The following is an 18,098-nucleotide window of genomic DNA, read 5'->3' as shown; positions in this document are numbered from 1 at the left end:
TGCTAAGCATATTATTCAAACCTAGGAACAATATTTCAGTGGAATAATAAGTTATTTGGGGTACACTCTACAAAAAGATATAATTTTGTTTATTGAAAAACATTCCACAAATTGCTAATGTTTATTTTGTCTTATTTTTCCTTGGTAAGACTCTAGGAATCATATTTGACATTTACAAATTGGGTTCGAACTTCTATTATTTATGATTTCATTGAAAAAGGGTACTTTTAAGGGTGCAAGTAGAACATTGGCTGAATATTTATATACCTTTGTCACAGCCAGTTATATAGCTACTTCAAATCTTTGATGCTTCAATGACTCAAAGACAAATTTGTTTTTAACTTTTTCTTTGTGAAACACACAACTATTAGTCCAGAAGCCAAATGTAATTAAATTAGTAGGTATAAGTGACTGGAAAGTAATTGAGTTTGACATTTTAATAACAGGATCCTATTAGTGGAAAATGGTAACTGAGAACTTGAAGCATATACTATAATGGGGTGATTATATCAATTAAAATGAAAAACAAACTACCATTATTGTGATATAATTTGGAAATAAAAATGAAGACTTCTAATATCTTGTACATTTTCATAAAAAAAAGAATAAGTGGTCTAAGATTTATTTTGCTTCACTTTCCAATTGCCTAAAAAACATAAATCAACTTTAGCCACTACAATGGAGACCTTTCTGTAATTATAAAAAAATAAAATCTTACAGAGTATAAATAGTAAGAAAGAAATATTGGCCTTTGAAAATGACCTAAATCTTTTTTAGTGTTTCTTGCTCAGAGAGGTCAGTGATAAAGGTAAAAAAAGCCAACAGCCATATATTAGCTCAATATAACTGTGTACCACTTTTCACAATTTTTAAGAAAACAATAACCTCTGACTTTAAAAAGTTAAAATTATTTTATATACTCTTCTAAAGTCAGACTTATTTAAATATATATATATATATATATATATATATATATATATATATATATATATTAGAGGCCCAGTGCACGACATTCATGCACTGGGGGGAGAGGAGTATCCCTCAGCCTGACCTGTGCCCTCTTGCAGTCCAGGAGCCCTCAGGGGATGTCTGACTGACAGCAGTCAGATATCATTAGCGCTGCAGAGGAGGCAGGAGAGGCTCCCGCCACTGCCACTGTGCTCACCAGCCTTGAGCCCAGCTTCTGGTTGAGCTCCACAGGGGGAACACACTGACCACCAGGGGGAAGCTCCTGTGTTGAGTGTCTGCCCCCTGGTGGTCAGTGCACATCATAGTGACCGGTGGTTCCACCGTTCAGTCGATTTGTATATTAGCCTTTTATTATATACTAGAGGCCCAGTGCACAAAATTCGTGCATGGGGGTGTGTGTGTCCCTCAGTCCAGCCTGCACCCTCTCCAATCTGGGACCCCTCAAGGGATGTCCGACCGCCTGTTTAGGCCCGATCCTGGGATCAGGACTAAACGGGCGGTCAGACATCCCTCGCACAATCCAGGACTGCTGGCTCCCAACTGCTCGCCTGCCTGCCTTCCTGATTGCCCCTAACCGCTTCTGCCTGCCCGCCTGATCACCCCCTAACCACTCCCCTGCCAGCCTCACTGATGCCTAACTGCTCCCCTGCCAGCCCGATTGCCCCTAACTACCCTCCCTTGCAGGCCTGGTCACCCCTAAATGCCCTCCCCTGCATGCCTGGTCACCCCTAGCTGCCCTCCCTTGCAGGCCTGGTCCCTCCCAACTGCCCTCCCCTGCTGGCCTGATCACCCACAACTGCTCTCCCTTGCAGACCTGGTCCCTCCCCAGCTGGCCATCTTGTGGTGGTCATCTTGTGTCCACATGGGGGCAGGATCTTTGACCACATGGGGGTAGCCATCTTGCGTGTTGGGGTGATGGTCAATTTGCATATTACTCTTTTATTAGATAGAATAGAGGCCTGGTGCATGGGTGGGGGCCGGCTGGTTTGCCCTGAAGGGTGTCCTGGATCAGGATGGGGGTTCCCTTAGGGCATGGGGTGGCCTGGGCAAGGGGCCTGTAGTGGTTTGCAGGCCGGCCACGGCCCCCGGCGACCCAAGCAGAGGCCCTGGTATCTGGGATTTATTTATCTTCTATAATTGAAACTTTGTAGCCTTGAGCAGTGGCTGGGGCAGGCCAGGGTGGGTGGAAAGTTTGGCTTCCTCCATCACCAGGGAAACCCAAGCCCTCTGCTCGCTCCGTGGCTGCAGCCATTTTTGTTGGGATTTATTTATCTTCTATAATTGAAACTTTGTAGCCTTGAATGGAGTCCGTGGCTGGCCAGGGTGTGTGGGAAGCTTGGCTTCCTCCATTGCCAGGGAAACTCAAGCCTCCTGCTCGTTCCGTGGCTGCAGTCATCTTGGTTGGGTTAATTTGCATACCCGTTCCTGATTGGCTGGTGGGCATGGCTTCTGTGTGTAGCGGAGGTATGGTCAATTTGCATATTATTCTTTTATTATATAGGACTAGAGGCTCAATGCATGAAGATTCATGCAAGAATGGGCCTTCCTTTCCCTGGCTGCCAGCACCACCTTCGCTCTGGCCGGAGCCACCTTTCTGCCTTCCCATGCTGCCAAGAGGCACAGAATGGCTGGGGTAGTGTGGCACACCCCTGGCCTCTTGGCGCCTGCTTATGCAAATTAACCCACCATCTTTGTTGGGTTAATATGCATACTCACTCCTGATTGGCTGGTGGGCATCGCAAAGGTACAGTCAATTAGCATGTTACTCTTTTATTAGAGGATATATATATATATATATATATATATATATATACACACACACACACACACACACACACTAGTAAAATTCACCCTTTTAAGGTGTACAGTTTGATGAGTTTTGATAAATGTATCCAGCTGTGTAATAACCATTATGGTCAATATACAGAATATTTTCATCACCCTCCAAAATCCCTTACACTCCTTATCCCCTCCTCCCAATTCCAGCCCTTGGCAGTCATTGATTGGTTTCTGTCCCAATAGTATTGCCTTTTTCAGACTGTCATATAAATGGAATCACACAGCATGTAGCATATTCTGTGTGCTTCTTTTACTGGGTGTAGCCCTAGTTTGCTCTTTTCACCGCCAAGTGGCATTTTATTTTATTTTTTTCTGAGTGGCATTTTATCATGTGGATGGAGCACAGTGTCTTTTTCCATTTCCCTGTGGGTACACATTTGGATTGTTTCCAGTGTTCAGTAATTATGAAAGAAGCTGTTATAAATATTCATGTGTAGGTCTTTGTGTGAACATATATTTTCATGTTTGCTATAGGTCAGTGGTCGGCAAACTCATTAGTCAACAGAGCGGCAAACCGCGGCTCGCAAGCCGCGTGTGGCTCACGAGCCGCAGTTTGCCGACCACTGTCCTATATAAATACCGGAAAGTAGGGGAGGTTGGTTAATAAGCATTTATTTAAGTTTATAAGAAATTTCCAAACTGTTTCCCTAATTGACTGCACCTGAAAAAGGCTTATAAGATGCTAAGACTATACCAAAGTGTATGCAGATGAAGGAACCTGATTCTCACTGAGCACAGATTTATTTTTATTTTGTATCCAGTTTTAATAGGTTTAGTTAGCATTTTTTTAAAGTCCACGGTGAATTAGAAACAGTAAGCTAGAGGCTGTACAGATAGGTTATTAGCCAAAAATGATATTCACTAATATGACTGTAATTATTGATTTTTTAAAAAGGCAGGAACCTACAAGGCTGAAATTCTCCCATTTGATATGTTCCATTTGACAAGTGCCAAACATGTCCATATATTAGAATCACCTGGGAATATTTTCCAAGTGTCAGAGCCAAGGCTACATTCCTGAACGAATAAATCAGGAATCTGGGGTAGAGCGCAGACAGCAGTATTTTTTTGAAGCTCCTTGGAAGCCGTCAGTTTGGAATCACATCCTGGAAGCACAGAAGGATGAAATGGAAGGAGCACGGACTGGGACCCAGAAGTCCTGGAATGGCCTGCATGGCTCTGGGCAAGCCTCTGCCTTTGTGGCTTCAGTGTCGTCCTTTCTATAATTAGATATTCTAGGTATGTTAATTCCAAGATGATATTAACATGGTTCTAGGTATCATTAGACTGATAACAGTCATGCTTAGGAGACACCATTGCCCAAGGTATGGCTCTACTCTGAATGGTTTGTTTCAGGGATTTTTTGGAAAGAATTTTGTTCACATGATAAAATTTTTGTTCTGTAAATTGAGACATTTATATTTGTTTTCTCTTAAACGGTATTGCAGTATGTATATATATATATATATATTATTGATTTTTTACAGAGAGGAAGAGAGAGTTAGAAATATGGATGAGAAACATCAATCAGCTGCCTCCTGCACACCCGCTACTGGGGATGTGCCCGCAACCAAGGTACATGCCCTTGACTGGAATCAAGCCTGGACCCTTGAGTCTGCTGGCCGAAGCTCTATTCACTGAGCCAAACCGGCTAGGGCAGTATGTTTTTTTTAATATTTTTTTTTTTATTGATTTCAGAGAGGAAGGGAGAGATAAAGAAACATCAATGATGAGAGATAATCATTGATCGGCTGCCTTCTGCATGCCTCCTACTGTGGACTGAGCCCACAACCTGGGCATGTGCCCTTGACTGGAATCGAACCTGGGACCCTTCAGTCTGCAGGCTGACACTCTATCCACTGAGCCAAACCAGCCAGAGCAAAATATTGCTTTGTTGTTCCACTTATTTATGCATTTATTGATTGTTTCTTGTATGTGCTTTGACTGGGAATTTAACCTACAGCCTTAGTGTATTGGGATGATGCTCTCATTACCTGAACTACCCAGCCAGGGCTGTATTGCTGTATATTTTCAAAATAAGTTCAAGCATATGGAACAGTTTTTGATTACTAGAGGGTGATATTTTTTGATAAGCCTGATTAAAAAAACAACAACAACCACAACTTTAAGTACTTCTCAAAAAGAAATTTTGTATAGCAATTGTGAAACTTATCAGCTATTTTCAGAGCTGGTCTGAGGAGCTAAGGCATCTAGGCTATGTTTTCAAAATGTTGCTCCATCTGCCAAATGTATAGGAAGTTTGGACTCTTGGAGGGTGTTCAAAGCTGAGCAGATTCTGTACAAGTGACAGTGTTTTGAACACGCTGCCTTGGTACATCTATACACATTAGTTCTATTGCTACTGACTGGATTGTAAGAAAATTTGATATTGAAGATCATTGGGTGTCATTTCATGAAAGACTTAATTTCCTGTATTTTAATAAGCAAATAAACAAGAAAAAGAAAAGGGTGCCTGTGAGAACCATATACCAGATAACCCACTACTCAGAAAATTGGAATTTAAAAATTATTTTAAATTTCCAAATAAGTTTAAGAAAGCATACAGCCTTTTTGCCAATAGAAGTCTTCTGCTTTACTAATAAATTTGTATATACAGTACTGTCCAATAGGGGTCTCTATGATGAAAGAGATGCTCTCTATCTGTGCTGTCCAGTGTAGTCACTGACTACATGTGTCTACTGAGCACTTGAAATGTAGCTAATACAACTGCAGAACTGAAGTTTCAATTTCATTTAATTATAAATAATTCATATTTAAATTAAAATAGCCATATGTGGCAAGTAGCAACCATATTGAACAGTGCAGGTCTATAGGTGTTAAGCCACTGAATATGGTCTTTATTCTTTTAACTATCCTAATCAGATTTCCCCCATTTTCATAAGTAGATTTCAACTGAAATTCTTTTGGTCCTATGAAACAGAGTTTAAAATACTGTTTACACATTACTGGTTTAAATCAATAAGTGATCAGAGTTCTGTGGTTGTCAGTTGGTTAAAGGGACATTACAAAGTTCAGAAGGTCCTTCTGAAAACAATTTTTGTATTTCAATATAATGTCCATAGGCTGGGATGGGGCTTTGGAGATTATCTCACAGGAAACCAAAGGTAAAATTGCTAGTTAGTGGCAGAATTGGTATAGCATCGTTTTTTAAAAAATATTTTTATGATTTCAGAGAGGAAGGGAGAGGGAGATAGAAATAGAAACATCAATGATGAGAGAGAACCATTGATTGCCTACTTTCCCCATGCCCCCTATTGGGGACCAAGCTCACAACCCAGGCATGTGCCCTGACCAGGAATTGAACCATGACTTCCTGGTTCATAGGTGGATGCTCAACCACTGAGCCACCCACATGGGGCAGCATCAATTTTTTAACAAACAAAAAAATAACTCAGAATTAAGCATGTTTTGCTTATTCATCTCAAACTTAAAAATTTGAAAAAAGCTTTACATTTTACAATGTTTTCTTCAATGTTTTGCTATTTGTAAGCAAAATGTAATTGTGAATGTTAGAAACTGAGGGCTTCCAACAAGCAAAATGGTGGCTGGTCCCAGCCTCCTTTCCAGGCATCACTGTCCTGGTTCTTTCACAGCAAAGCAGAGATGGGCTGTTAGGGACCAAGAGCTCCTTCTATTAAGTACTCTTAGGCGGTAAAATAAAGCTTCTTGTCTTAGTGTCTTCCTATCTAGGACATATATTTTAAACACTTTCTCCAGAGCTGGATTTTTGCTGAAAATATGCACAGTGTAGCTTCCTAGGCTTAACCACACACACACACACACACACACACACACACACACACACACACACACACACACACACAAAGCCCTAAAGATTTCCAGCAACAGAACTCTGTGGAATGTTGCTATTTTTATCTCCCAAGATTAAAGCAGTCCTAAATAGTTTCCTAACACCACCATGGAGTGCCCTCCAGCAAGCATTTCCTACTTGCCAATCCAGCAAATAATAAAGTCCCAGGAAGTTTGTCAACCTTCCCACCACCTATCCTAGCTACCTTCTACTTTGATAAGGTGCAATCACACATAATCAGAAGAAGGAAGCTACTCTTCATTCGCCCTAGAGGGATTAGGGAGTGTCGCCCCTGTTATTTGGGAGGCTGAGGGCTTGCTCTTTGAGCTCAGTTTTTATCAGGAAAAAAAAAATCTTGCAAGCTGGGTAAACTCAGGAGTTTTATTTGTATGAAACTCATTTGACAGGAGTTGGGCCAACAAAGGTTCTGAGTGTGATGCCCTGTTACTCCAGGGACTTCTGCATACCAGGGCCTTAGCCAGCATGGGCATTAAAGGGAGTCTCTATCTCCAACCTCATAGTGCAATTTTCCCTATTTCTTAATGGAGTAAGGGAGACTTGTAAGAATGAGACTGAGGCATGTGGCTTTTCAGAAGGTGAGCAGATCAAATTTTAAGGTTGATGTGCTTCTGGAAGTCAGAATTGTCCTTTGAGATGCTGGGGCATCTCAAAGGACAATTCTCCCATCTTGTGGCAATGAGAGGGCACAGCATTCCCCTGGTTCTTCCAGAGCCCAGAGCTGTGCCGCATGGAAAGCCATCACCCACTTGGAGGGCAGTCCCTGTCACAAGGGACTGCAGATCTTTCACAAGGTTTAACATCAATTTATACCTGGATATACTGGTAATTTTGACACCATTTGCACTTAAACTCCTCTGAGTATATACGTGTTCTTAAGCTGTCTGCTGGAAGGGTAAGACTGGAATTTCCTTCTTTTCTGCTTCTTCTGTTTCTGTCACTGGACAGGAATTTGTGTGGCTTCTTGTGCTACCTCTACTGTTGATGCATTACAGAAAACTCCTGACAGATACAGTGCTACAGGTGTAAGGTATTTACCTGGACGCAGAGCTTCTGGGATGGCTTCAGTGAATTACTCAGATAAAGGCCCAGCCATTTTAGACCAATTTATGAGGTACCAGATCTGGAAAAAAAATTAGTGAGATTCACTAAATATGGTCAGATTTTATTTTTTAATTTACAGAGCAAGCATTAACACTACATTTTATGAATGTTTTTGGAGGGAATGAAGTCATCTGGTCCCCACCGAGGACATCATCTTATACAGAATCAGGCTGCACTGAATGGCGACCCTGTCGTGGGATCTCATCCTCTGCTTCTGCTCCACATCCTCCCCAGCCCTAGTAGAAACACATTAGAGAATAAGAAGTAGAATATTTTCATGTAAAATATTGCAGTTTTATTGTAAGACATTTCTGTAGACATAACTACTAACTATAAGAAATATACCACCAAATATAAATGTGGTTATCACTGGATGGTGGCACTTAAATTGGTTCAATGTTTTATACAAAGAATGCACGTGCATTATTGAAATGTAAGAAAATAGATTTAAATAAAAATAAGAAATGAATGATCATAATTACACAAAACAAATATAGCTATTTAAAAATAAATATAATAGATTCGATTTTTACTTGTGAATCTAGTTAAACTTTGATAAATACTTATTTTTAATACAAAGCTTATACAGTGTTATTGAACCATCATTTAAAAAATATTTTAAAAGATCTTTGTTTTTATAGTTCATAGAATATATGCATGTGAGATAAATGTCAAGTTACAGAGGAGCATACTTTAAAAGTACATGTCTCCTAGCCCTCTCCAATTGTCTCTCTGGATCCACTTCCCAGAGATACTTTCTACTAATAGTTTCTTATGTATCCTTTTAGGACTTTTAGAAAATATATTTACATGCATATAAATGTGTATATCCACATTTTTTTTTTTTTTTAGTTTTACACATCATATTAACATTTTACTATTCTACTCTTTGCTTTATTATTTTTAACTTAATATGGCTAGCAGAACTTTCAACATCAGTGTACATAAACCTGCCTCATTCGTGTGTTTTTTTAATTTTTATTCCTCACCTGAGGATTTTTTCCCCATTGATCTTTAGAGAGAAAGTGGAAGTGAGGGAAAAGTGGTGGGAGAGAGCGAGAGAAACATTGATGTGAGAGAGATACATTGAATGGTTGCCTCCCACACTCACTCTGAACAGGGACAGGGATCGAACCTGAAACTGAGGTACATGCATTCGACAGGGAATCAAACCTGTGACCTTTCAGTCCTTAGACTGATGCTCTAACCACTAAGCAAACAAGCCAGGGCTGCCTCCTTCATTTTGAGTACTGTGCTATAGTATATTCATTGCACTGATACATAATAACTTATTTAACCAGTCCATTATTAATGGACTGAAGGTTTTTTTGATTTTTTTCTTTTCAGTTTCCCTTTTTGGCTGCTTAAAAATTGCCTCAATAATGATATTTATACATATGCATTTTTATATTTATTTGAATATATCAGTAAAATAAGTTTCAAACATAATAACTGAAGCAAATTGTATACTCTAAGTTTTACAAAGATATTTACAAAATGTCTTCTACAAAAATTATACTAATTTATGAAACAAAAAATCTGGCTTTTATCAAATCTTATATTTTTTTCTCTGTTGGATAAGTAAAAAGTATGTATTTTCTTTGATTTGCATTTCTTTAGTTACAAAAGAGGCTGCAATTCTTTTTGCTTTCTTGGTTTACATAGTTATTCTTTCACAAGTTTGCCAGTCATGGCTTTTGCTCATTTTTCAAGTTGGTTGTTCATTGTTTCTTATTTTAAAGAGCTCATGTTATATTAAGAAAACTGGCATTTTACATGCAGTGTGTGGCAAATTGCTTTCTCAAGTTCCTGTTTATCTTTTTATTTTGTTTATGGTATTTTTTACTACACGCCCATTAAAATATTTTTTATGTAGCCAAAAAAGCATTTATCAATGCTTTTCATTATGGATTTTGATTTTTTTATGTAAGAATTTTTTTAAGCTGAAGAGTTAATAAGAAAGATTGTGATTAGGTTACTTTTTTAAAACAACAGACATCAACGTTACTAAAGCGTTGTACAGAAGAATTTTGGCATTAGAAGGATCTATTTTTATCCATATTTCTTTGTGGGTTTTTTAGATAGCAAAAGAAATTTCTCATAAGATAACTTCTCTTATAAAATACCACTCTGGTGTGAATTCTGTGGAATCTTGTGAAGTTCTAGCGTACCTTAGGGGGAAAAATTAGAGATGGGTCAGATTTGTCAGTGTTATTCTTCAGAGAGTTCGTAGTGGTTGTCTAAGATCTACAATCTAGAGTGGGTTAGAAGGAAAGTAATAGAAATTCTAAGACAAACAGAAAGTAAGAAGTATAAAAGTAATAGAGGTTCATTATTGGAAATTTTGAAAGCACATTAAAAAAAAAAGGAAAGAAAAAAGTCACCTTTGATCTTAGTAGCTTTGATCTTAATAACTTTCAAGAGATTTTAAGATTTGTTATATATATTTCCTAGTCTTTGTTTTCTGTTCTACAAATACATAGGCATTTTAAAAAAAATATATAGGCGATTTTACTCACAAATCAGTGCCAATATACCTAAATTTTTTTTTATTAGAACACCAAAGACCTAAGTAAGACCTTAATGGAACCTTGACTAGAATCTACCAAATACATATGCACACTGGCTCACACTCGGGATTTATGTTTTATACACTGCTTTATCCACTTATGATTACCTTTCTTTGCTATTAAATATTTTAAAATATATTATATATTAAATATATATTTACATAAATACATTATGGCTATACAATATAATGTTCCATCATATGGCTTAACCTAATGGGAATTTTAAAAAATATAAATAGATTTGTGTTTCTCTCAGAAATATCTTCTGTTAACTTAGTAGATCAGAGGCCAGGACACATTCAGGAAATCATTACATAGCAATCATATCAGGTTCTTTTTCATTCCTGATAAGGTGGCAGCAATTAATTGTGTAAAGGTTAAGGGCTGAGAGACATCATAGTATAACATCTTTTATGTGAAGTGACATCATTTGATTGGAAAGAATTAGATTATTAAAGCTGGGGTGATGGAATATTCTTGTTCTAAGGGCAAACCATGTAGATTTAGAAGTTGGTACAATGCAATTGGATAACAAGAATAATTTGGGTCAAAATGTGAAGAAAGTATATGTAATGATAAACTTGTAAATTATGAAGTTTACTGGAAGAAGAAATGATAATGATTTTTCCATTTATTTATTAAAAAAAACTGGTGTATATTATATTCAGCCACAGTCACAAATATTTGGGCTTAGTGAGATGAGCAGGACTCAAAGGGTCATAAGAAGACCACTGCACTGTGTAATCACAGCACTAAGAAAAACTGCCTGCTATGTGCAGGCTGTCCCCTGGACACTATTTCCCCTGGATTTTGACTTAACCAGTAACTTACAAGGTAGATGATTTACCATTAGTGCTGCCTGTACATCTAAAGTTCCAGATCCAAGCAGCTAGTGAAATTCTGTCTCCTGAGAATATGTCCCTTCATGACTGAGAAAATTGTGTCTTCTCAGTCCTGATGACATATCCTTCCTCTCAACTATGATCACAAGGAACCCAGACTCACCTCAGTCTTTTGAGCAACATCAATGATCCCCTGTCAAAACAACAGACATCTGGCCAGATCCACTGACAGCTGTCAGAGAATTGACATGCCTGGGAGAAAGCGTTCAGAGGCGGAAGCATTTGTGGAGTCACTGGCTTAAAATAAGTTAGCACTAGCTTGCAGACTGACTGGTTAGTAACTATATTCAACTACAGTTTTGTAAATAATTGCTTGTATATAAGTGTTTATATTAAAAGTTGAAAGAATGACACATAATTTGAATTGGAATGAACAGTTTATGTATATAAGGAATAACATGTTCAAATCAAGAGAGAACTTTTTTTCATATCATCAAAACACCAAAAGGTAAAAACAGTAAACTTACGTTATGAGAAAAAATAGAGATATCAAACCTTAAGTTTTAAAATGGGCTGCCATAGTTTAAGTATTTATTTTCCAACTAAAGAAGAAATTTGTAGACTTCATTATTGTACTTAAATGTAAGATGACAGGCAAATGTTACAACTAAAATGAAATAGATCTTCTTTTCCCCCATGATGGAAACAGAACCTGAATTCACATCATAAGTTTAAATAAATTCTCAAATAATTAGTTGGCTTAAAAAGCAGGCAGCTACAGGCGTCCTCCAACTACGGCCTGCTAGCCACATGCGGCCTGCTGAGGACATTTATCCGGTCCGCCGGGTGCCCCTGCCTGTCCTGCTTAGCAGCCGACTCATCCCGGGCCCGCAGTGCGCATAGGAATTTGTTCATAGTTTTTTTTTTTAAACTATAGTTCAGCCCTCCAACGGTCTGAGGGACAGTGAACTGGCCCCCTGTTTAAAAAGTTTGAGGACCCCTGGACAGTGGGGATGGCACCTAAGAGCACAGCAATCAGAATCCCTGTGTTTAAATATTGAATCTCCCCTTTACTGCATTTGGGTGAGCTATTTATCTTCTCATTACTCAGAATGCTAATGTACAAAGTGAGGATAACGCAGTGGATATTTCATAGAGATGTTGTGAGGATTAAATAAAAAATGTTTAAAGACTGAACATTGTGTTTGGCACATTATACATGCTAATGGTTTTCTTTAAAATGTTTATTTAAAAAACAAGAAAATAACCTCTAGTTGAACAAGTCATAGGTTGTTGCTGTGCTTCTCTAACTTTAATGTGCATTTGAATTACTTGGGGATCTTGTTAAAATTCATATTTTTATTCAATGTGTCCAGGTGGGGTCTGAGATTCTGTATCTTTAACAAGCCCCTAGGTGATATCCATGATGCTGGTCTGTGGACCTTGACACCTGAGGTAATTGTGGATGGTTGCTCTCTAAACTGTGATATAGTAGTTCGCAAAGAGAAAGAGGGGGAAGTGGCAGAAAGGAACGTGCAGACAACATGTATTCCAGTTAAAACGCTCCCAAAGTGATAGTAATATACTTGCTTTACTTGTTCCCTAACACTTTTAGGACCATGTCAATGTTTTATTCTTCATTTCTCTTTTTCTTATTCTTTCCTCTTTTTGCTCCTTGCCATTACAGCTTAAGACTAAAAAATGGAATTAATACTTGATTCCCCAATTAGTAAGACTACATCATCAATTTTAAGTCATTGTATTATAGCAGGATAATGTACTTAAATTAGATTAGAAAAATGGTTTCTAACATTTCTCTTCTAAAGTACAGGGATCTAAAACAGTATTTAACATTTTCCACAGCTTTAGCAGAAAATAAAGAAACATCAAAGAGTAAGCAAGTAATTGTGGAGCACTTAGTAACAGAATACAAGGATATTTAGTCCACATATGACATGTGGTCCATACTGTCAAAGGAGTCATAGTCCCATGGGGAGGGGAAGGCTGTTGTGGTTATCTTGGAAGTGACGGAATCAAGCAATGTGATCACATTAAACATTCTACCTGGTCAGATAGGTGGACAGGAGGAGAACTGTTTTTAAATGGCTTCCTACCCCAGTGGTACTGAGATGATTAAAGAAAGCCATATCTAAATATGTACTTAGCTTGAACAACATTTTTCTAGGACAAAGATCATTTTTCTACTTTGATGTGTCTTTGGGGGCTTAATATCACTAGATTCACAGTATTCCCTCTGTAAGTATCTTCTATTGTTGATACTATAGTTGATATATTTCATAGGTGAAATTCTTCATTTTCCAAGGTAGATAAGAGGACTTTGATTAATATAATATGGGAAATAGCTAAAGAAAGCTTAAAGAGCAAATTAGCAATCATATAACTACCTTTAAGAGTTTATACCATATATGTAATTCTCTAATACTCTTACTCTGAAGTTAACCATTCAAAGTACTAAATACACTGATCTAAATAAGATTTTCACATCATCTGGTGAAGGAACAAAGCAACGTTTATATGTATAATATGAACGAGAAATCACATGAAAATTGACACAAACTAAATAATTATTAATTCTGTGATTTAAAATTTTTAAGACATCTAGAATTGGGACCTGAAATATGAAGGCAAAATGAGATTATGAAGAACAAAGCATGTGCATTTCTTACCCATTTTCCAAACTTGTAAATGTTAGAAAATTAAACATGAGACTAGCAATACACTTTAAAGTATTCTTGGGTACAGGGAGGAACTTCTAACAAGAACTGGCTGATTCTAGACATTTATTTCTGCTTAAGACATTTAGATGATGCACCTATTTTAGAAACTAAACAAACAAAAGAAAAAAAAAGCTTCTAAATTGAGCTATAAGAATAATGTAAAATAAACAGCCCTACAGTGTTTATAATATATACTGAATTCTCTGTTAGTGAAATATTTTGAAAGACAATTTGGTTTTCATACACAAGGGAATTTTTCCCCTATGGACATCTACTGCGAAGAGAATAAAAATTAAATAGCAAAACTTTAATGTGAATAAAAACAGAGCTAAGACCAAGATTCACTTGTCATTTCCATGATTATTCTAAATATATACTGTTTTCTATTTCCAGTTGTCAACTTTGCCATTAAAGTAATCACTAACTAATGACACATCTGGCAAATTTATAGCTCTTTAGATTTTTTTTTTTTTGGTATGATTGAAACATATTTTAGAGCTTTAGTAGGATGATGGCACTCACTTGCCACATTAGTTCAATATTACCTTAAATCCTTTTAGATACTCCTTGATTTAAGTTGGTTTTATAGATTATGCCACTGAAGAGTTGATTTTTGGTAGGATAAATTCATATCATGAATAAAATAGAAAATATAAAGTAATAACTAAATTTAGACTGAAAATGAAATAATTTACTTTTGCTTATGGAAGTTTTATTAGATTTTGAATAAGCACCTAGTGAGAAGAAACATGAATCATGTAATTTGATGACTTTAGGCAAATTGAAAGAGAAGCCTATTCTGAAGAAGAAGAATGAGCACTTTCCAATGGCGATGGGTTTAAAAGTTGATTGGTAGAGTGAACAAGGGAGAAAGCATTCTTAACCTGGCCAGGATACTTTGTCTAATGTTGTTACTCTGGCTCTGATTTGTTTATTGCCACAGTGTGTCTTCAAGACAGCTTTTTAATCCTCTCAACTCTTGGATTTACTTCAAACTTCTGAATAAAATTCTTAATTTGCTAACCTACATGGGAGATTCTGGCATTCGAAGTCAGGAGGAATAGGAAAAAGACTAGGTACACGAATGAGCATGGGAAGAAAGGCCAGGAGCCTGCACTGGGCAGCCCAAACACGAAAGTGTTGATGGGACTCGATCTTGGTCCCTGTAGCAAATTTGAAAGCAAAATAAGGCAACTCTCAGGCGGTCGCTTGAAAAGAACCGTGTTGTTTGTTTTGACAACACAAACAAAACTGTAGGAGACATGCATCATGCATTTAAACTATGAGTTTCAAATGGTATTTTACCTGGCCTTTCGGTAAGCAGCAGATTAAATTTTCTTTAATTATTTTCCCATGAGCATAGGGCAAATAATTAGCCCTAGTAATAATAACAGTATATGCAGTAGCAAAACCCCCAAATCATGTACACTCATACAATTCTTACCTCAAACTAGCAAAACAGCCACAATAAGAAAACTGAGCAATCCACAGTTCTGTCATTTTTTGAACACTGAACCAGACTCAAAAGTGACAGAAAATATTTAAACTCAGAGCTCTCAGGATTGGGAGCATGGCCAAAGCAACAATGACTGAAAGACACTTTCTAACTCATAAAGAAGTTGAATCTTATTTGGCACCAGTGGGATCAATGGAAGAAAACCAGTTTTCATCTGTGTTGGATGATGGAGCAGCTGACTCGTTTCAAGGACAAAGAAGAGTTGAACCAGAAATCAAGGCCTCATGATGGGCACAAAGACCAGTGATGTCAGACAAGAAGGGAGAGACAGAATAGACAACAAACTTAACTCTAGTAATCACTTGCCTTTAGCAAATGTTGAGACCTAGTGACTTGGGGCCACTCCAGGGTCTCAGGTCAGGTTATAGGAACTGCCAGCCATAAGTTGTGGATGGACACAGAGCCAGCAAAGAAAGACCTACTGATTTTCCAGAGCAGGTAATTTATCAGGGGAGTTACTTTGACAGTTTTTAAAATGCCAAACATGGGCTAAAAGGGTAATTATTTTAGACTTATTTTCAAACAATAAATAAGAAACAAAAGGAATCAAAGGCTTTTATTAGTGGAGGGAAACTTACGTGCAGAGACTTGAGGTTCAGAGCTGTGAAGTAGCACCCAGCTAGTTAAGTGGGAGTCTCTTCCTTGTTCCCGGGCTCCCCTGCCCTGCACTGTCTGCCAGGAAGGCCAGTGGCATCCAGAGCACCTGAGAAGGGATTACCCACGGGGCCTTTAGAGCTAGGGAAACACTACTGAGACCAGAGAAACAGGTCATTTCGTTTTTAGAGAAGATTACAAGGGGTTACAGCTTATGCTAAGGGGAGCTAATGCCTTGGGCCCAGATCCCTCAGGTAATAACCACCAAGAGAGACATGTTGAGGATGAGGCACCTTCAGGAGGAGGTGCAAGTTGTTCTGCAAAGTTATAAACATGGAACAGCAAGGTGCCAGATTTCTTGCCTCCCTCACTGTTCCTTTCTCCTTCTGGAATGACACCAGAAATAAATGTAGCTAAGTCCTGAAAGTGATCCCAGGGGAAAGAGAGCACCCAGACTTTCACCAAGAGGGAGTGCTTCTGAGTGTGGTAGTGGGTTTTGATGTTTATGAAGCCATCAGCAAACCGAGATTTAGTAAAGACGTCCCAGATGGATCCAATAGCCAGGTTTCTAAAGCTGCGCAAAGACAAAGGGGCAGCAGGAGACAGTTTGGGAAAGACTTGCTGAGGTCTTCTGGACACCTCAGCAGGCTGGCACTGTGGAGAGATCAGGCTGGACGGTTAAGATAATTGGAGAGTGGGGCACTAAACAGGCAGGTGGAGTGGAGGAAAGGAGCCAGCAAGAGCTGCTTCTAAAAGCCCTGCTCAGTTAGGAATGTGCACTGGCCTAGGCCATGGGGATTAAGGTGTGGAGACACGTGGGCTTCTTCCTTCCCCAATTTGATGAATCAAAGGACACCTTAGGAAACCTGAAGGTGGGAGAGTTTACCCAGGGTGGGCTGCGTCCTGTGCCAAGGACCCGTCGGTAGGGTTTGCAGGGAGGCTGAAGGTAGATGAGCAGGGCAAGGGCATCTCCTGGGAAGCAGAGGGGAGTGTGGAGATCTTTGCAATTTCGCCCTAGAAGTAGCACAGCTTTAAAATAAATGAACGCCCGGGGGAGTCAGACCGCTTCCATTCAGGTCAGGGTTAAGAGACAGGAGTTAGCTAAAGCCTCCGGAAGAGAGTTTACTTGGTTTCATCCCATTTTTGCAGATTTCTCCCTTGTACTCGAAAGAGTTTGGTCAAATCGGAATGACATTTGGGGGGGTACGAAGCAAACAAGCTCAAATTGTACCTTCCCAACCCAGATGCGCCCCTCACCTGATTTGGGGAAGGGCGGCTGGCTCGGGACGGGCGCGGTCCCGAAATGTATTCGCTCTGCGTGGTCCTCAGGAGCCTCCCAGTTCAGCCCTTATTTAGGACACCTGACAAGAAACTAACCACCTCCGCCCCACCGCCCTCAAGCCCGGCCTCAGTCCGCACCCACTCACCGGCGCCTGGGCCGCTGCGCGCACGTCGGTTCGCGAGCTGGCCGCGCTGGTGCAGTTATTCGCGCGCCACCTCGGCGTCCGGGCTCTGAGCCCTACTCCCGGTCCATCGGGCTGCTCCGCACCGATAGCCGCTGCGGGCCTGGTAGAGCCGCTAGCCGTGCGCCAGCTCAGGCACCCTGTCGCCAATGCTGGGGCCCTGGCTGACAGGAGCTGGAATCGTCAGCGAAGAGGCAGCTCGGAATTTATAGGGTGGGGCGTTGCTGTGGCTTGAGTTCCTGGGGAGGCTCTGTTTTGCATTCCCTCCTCCTCCGCCCCGCCCCATGAGACCCTCGGCCAACCCTTTTCCTCTCCAGCTGCAAACGGAAACGGGATGATGCCGCAGTCATTCCCAGTGTCACCTTTTAGATCTGTGCCCACCTGTCTTGGAACCCGCTTGGGGAGAGATTGAGAAACGGAAGAGAGCTGGGGGGCCAGGAGCAGCCATTCACGCCGAGAGTAATGTTCTTCTACCTTTTTTTTTTTTAACTTGGAAAACTTTTAAGGCTAAAGTAGGGAACTCCTCTTTCCTGTAACTCAAACTTGGGCTTTGGGCTTTACTGTTGTGGATCACAGATCAGCTCATAGATAAATTTCAGCTAAAGAGTGACAT

The 18,098-nt window shown here is 39.4% G+C and overlaps 1 protein-coding gene across 2 annotated transcripts in view; it reads right to left on the bottom strand.

The window, feature by feature from the left end:
• Window positions 1-17,667, bottom strand: part of AGTR1 (angiotensin II receptor type 1) — a 55,096-nt gene extending 37,429 nt beyond the window's left edge. The window contains exons 1-2 of one of the 2 annotated variants that reach the window (XM_080654822.1): window positions 17,450-17,667; window positions 7,697-7,781 (exon numbers count right to left, since the gene is read on the bottom strand). The gene's annotated coding sequence lies outside the window, so the exon portion shown is untranslated. Of the gene's footprint in view, window positions 1-7,696; window positions 7,782-11,337; window positions 11,429-17,449 lie in introns of those variants that run through there. The other variant, XM_080654823.1, reaches the window with a different exon arrangement.
• Between the last annotated feature and the right edge of the window lie 431 nt (window positions 17,668-18,098).

The sequence above is a fragment of the Plecotus auritus genome (genome assembly GCF_963455305.1).
Source record: "Plecotus auritus genome assembly, chromosome: 2".
NCBI classification, from domain to species: domain Eukaryota; kingdom Metazoa; phylum Chordata; class Mammalia; order Chiroptera; family Vespertilionidae; genus Plecotus; species Plecotus auritus.
Note: the sequence above shows the minus strand (reverse complement) of the source record. Positions and strands in the feature narration are given on the sequence as shown.